General features: G+C 36.4%; 1 pseudogene; it reads right to left on the bottom strand.

Annotated features, from left to right (window-relative positions):
• Positions 1 to 432: 432 nt before the first annotated feature.
• LOC110267222 (uncharacterized) lies at positions 433 to 3,184 on the bottom strand (annotated as a pseudogene).
• Positions 3,185 to 3,614: the final 430 nt, after the last annotated feature.

Below are 3,614 nucleotides of genomic sequence, written 5' to 3'. Positions count from 1 at the left end.
ACCACTGTTTTGAGTTTTTAAACATTTTTCACGTTCTACAGTCCTAAACTTGTATCATTGACATTATATGCAGAAAATCTTCTTGCTTGGTCAATCGACCCTTTGGCAAGACTAAAAAATACCATTCTCTTAGATTCTTCAATTTTATCAAGATTTCAAACAATCTAAGAAAGCATGACGAATTTTTTATCAACTTCATATGATGGAAATTGACTTAAAAATAACTTTAAAGAGAAAGAATTTGACTCACACGGGTAGAGAACCAACTTGCAAACTCTCTATGAACTTTCTTGTCTATCTCTGATGTATTTCTTGTACGACTTCTTAATTACTTTTGTACAATATTTCTAAACTCCCTATAGATGTCTTAATATTAGGATTAAAGGTCATTAAAAAAATCTTACTTATATGAATTAGAACATGCTGAAATACTCACTGGAGATAGTTGTCAACTATGGAGCAATTAGTTAACACATGTCTATGAGCTTGTAACTTCTCGGTGGCTGTTAAAGTGAAATATGAGGAAACACCAAGTGGTTTACCTACTTTAGGAAACAAAGTATCTAACCAAGGATTTGATTCTTCATGGGTTGGTTCATCATCAACTCTGCGAGGTCGATTCCATCTAGTCTCAATGTTCTCTAAATATCTGGAGCAAAATGTAAGAATTTTTTCCATTAAGTATCCTTGCGCTATGGATCCTTCTGGTTGTGCTTTGTTACGTACATATGACTTCAAGTGTCCTAAATACCTATCCAGGAATGAAGATTAAATACTATCCAACAAAGTTATAAATAACGATCTAAGCTAATAATTTTACCTCTCAATAGGGTACATCCATCTATAATGGACAGGGCCTCCAAGTTTAGCTTCTTCTACAAGGTGCACCATCAAGTGAACCATAACTGTGAAGAATGAAGGAGGGAATAATATTTCCATATGGCATAATGTGAGGACAATTTGATCTTGCAACTTTTCCAAACAGGGGGCACTTAACGATTTATCACATAATTGCCTAAAGAATGAACACATCTCAATAAGCACTGCAGAGACCTCATCAGGCAGACCTGTTTGCATGGCTAACGGTAATAATTGCTCCATAAGTATATGACAATAATGACTTTTTAGCATCCCACTCAACTTAAGAGACTCTAGGTCAATGCACCTTGATATGTTGCTTGCATAACCATCAGGAACAGTGACGTTTTTCAAAGTTGTCAAGAATCTCTTCTTACCCAAATTGTTCAGAGTATAAATAGCTGGTGGACACTTTCCATTTTCCCTTGGCCACAGATCAAGCTTGATACCCATTTCTTGAAGGTCTCTTTGAGCATTTATGTGATCTTTTGCCTTCGAACTATCATTTAACAAAGTATATAGTACATTGTCATATACATTTTTCTCAATATGTATCATATCGAGATTGTGACGCAGCGAATTAGACTTCCAATATGGCAACTCAAAAAATACTCTTCTTTTTCCATTGTTGAGTATCACCTCCTTCAACATTTCCACCAGTGCATAATCTTTTACCACTTCTTCGTATTTCTTCTCTTCGGCTAAAGGTGACATTAATATTCTCAACTTGTGAAAGTATTTCACTGCCAAATAATGTTCTTGGTGGAAGCCTTGTTTCTTGTCTTCCATTAAATTGCAGGGTGTTTAATCTAAACTTGTGTCTCTAATCCAGAAAGCGACGATGACCCATAAAATAATAATTTTTGCTGTGATTGAGACGATGAGGGATGTTATCGAAATTGCAAGATGGGCAAGCAAGTCCTGTGTATGTATTCCACCCAGAAAGAGTCCCTAACCCAGGAAAGTCACTAATTGTCCACAATAAAGCTGCGTGCAACTTAAACACTTCTTGTGTTAAAGCATCATATGCATCGCAACCCTCAACCCATAACTCCTTTAACTCTTTTATTAGACGTTGCAAATAAACATCTATGTTATTTCCTGGCATTTTCTTGCCAGGAATGATCATTGAAATTATGAATGATGTCGATTTCATACACGTCCATGGAGGAGTATTATACGAAATGAGAATGACAGGCCAAATACTATGATTTGCACTTAAAGTTGCATGTGGATTGAAGCCATCGGTAGCTAATGTAAGACGCACATTTCGTGGTTCGGATGTAAAATTGGAGTGCTCCAAATCAAACCTTTTCCAGGCCTCAGAGTCTCTTGGATGTCTCATTGAGTTATCCTTATTCTCAGCTGTAGCATGCCATCGCATATCAGCAGCAGTCTTTGACGAGTAGAACAATCTTTTCAATCGAGATTTTAAAGGAAAGTAACGAAGAACTTTTGTCGGATGCTTCTTCTTTTTGTTACCAATAATACTTGATGCCTCAGCTGGACCTTTTTTCTTATATGTCTTCCATCTAGACCTATTACAGACCTTACATGTCTCCATGTTCTCATCTTCGCCCCAATACAACATACAATTGTTTGGGCAAGCATGTATCTTCGTGCAATCCAAACTGAGTTTAGAAATGATCTTTTTTTCCTCATAAAAAGAACTTGGAATCCTCGCGTATTTGAATGCGTCACTCAATAGTTCTAAAATCATCTTCATAGACTTGCCGGTCATACCACAGAGGGATTTGATATGGAACAACTTCAATAGAAAAGATAACTTCGAGTATCTTGTACACCCTTCATATAACGGCTCTTCTCCATCCTTAAGTAGCTCGCTAAACCCTTTCGCTTCAAGAGTTTCATGAGATTCACTAGGCATCAATCTTTGAGCACCACCATCAAGGACTTCATTTGCTATTATGGATGTTCCATTTCTGATGTTCCCACCAACTCCTAGACCTTCACTAATCAAGTTTCGAATTGAATCACTTTCGACCATAGGATTCTGCTCGTCGGCCATAGAATTTTGTTGTACATCCGAAAAAATACTACTTGAGACGTTGCTAGTTTCTCCTATCGAGCGCTCTCCATGATGAAACCAAAATGTATATCCTATTGGGAATTGTGTACAAATCAAATGATCATACACCTCGTCCCTTGTTAGCCACTTCTTAAAAGCACATGCATTACATGGATATATGATTGTTCCATCGGCAGAATGATGTGCAAAAGCAAACTCAATAAATCTTGAGACACCTTGTGCATACTCAAGAGAATTTCGTGGTCTCTTAATCCACGATTTATCCAGAACTTCCATAGCTTTAAAGTAATTTGTTCTGGTTTAAAGCCATGTGCACTATTTAGTAACAACTATGTAAATATATATTTTTTAAAAATACTAATCTACCAACCATAGGGAAAGAGAAGTTACTTACTTGTTTTTCAAAAAAAATCAGCAAATAAGAAAATTGAATAGGTAGGTATGTTACTTCCAAACAAAACAGCATTCACTGCGAAAGAAAAATAAAAAAATAAGAATCAGAATTAGAATCAGAAAAATGAATTAACATGGATGAAAGATAGTAGCTATGTAGGTTGGCAAAACCCACAAGAGGTTGGATTGTTATCCTCCCAAACGCACATCAAAAATACAATTCCAAAAACCAGCTCAAATCATAGTTTTCCCCTGCCCCCTCCCCCTCTCGTAAAATAATAAAATTTGGATGTCATTGCATGCATTTACCGCA

Source organism: Arachis ipaensis, chromosome B9 (genome assembly GCF_059453495.1).
Source record: "Arachis ipaensis isolate K30076 ecotype BB chromosome B9, ASM5945349v1, whole genome shotgun sequence".
In the NCBI taxonomy this organism is placed as follows: domain Eukaryota; kingdom Viridiplantae; phylum Streptophyta; class Magnoliopsida; order Fabales; family Fabaceae; genus Arachis; species Arachis ipaensis.
This window is presented reverse-complemented; position numbering and strand designations above follow the sequence as displayed.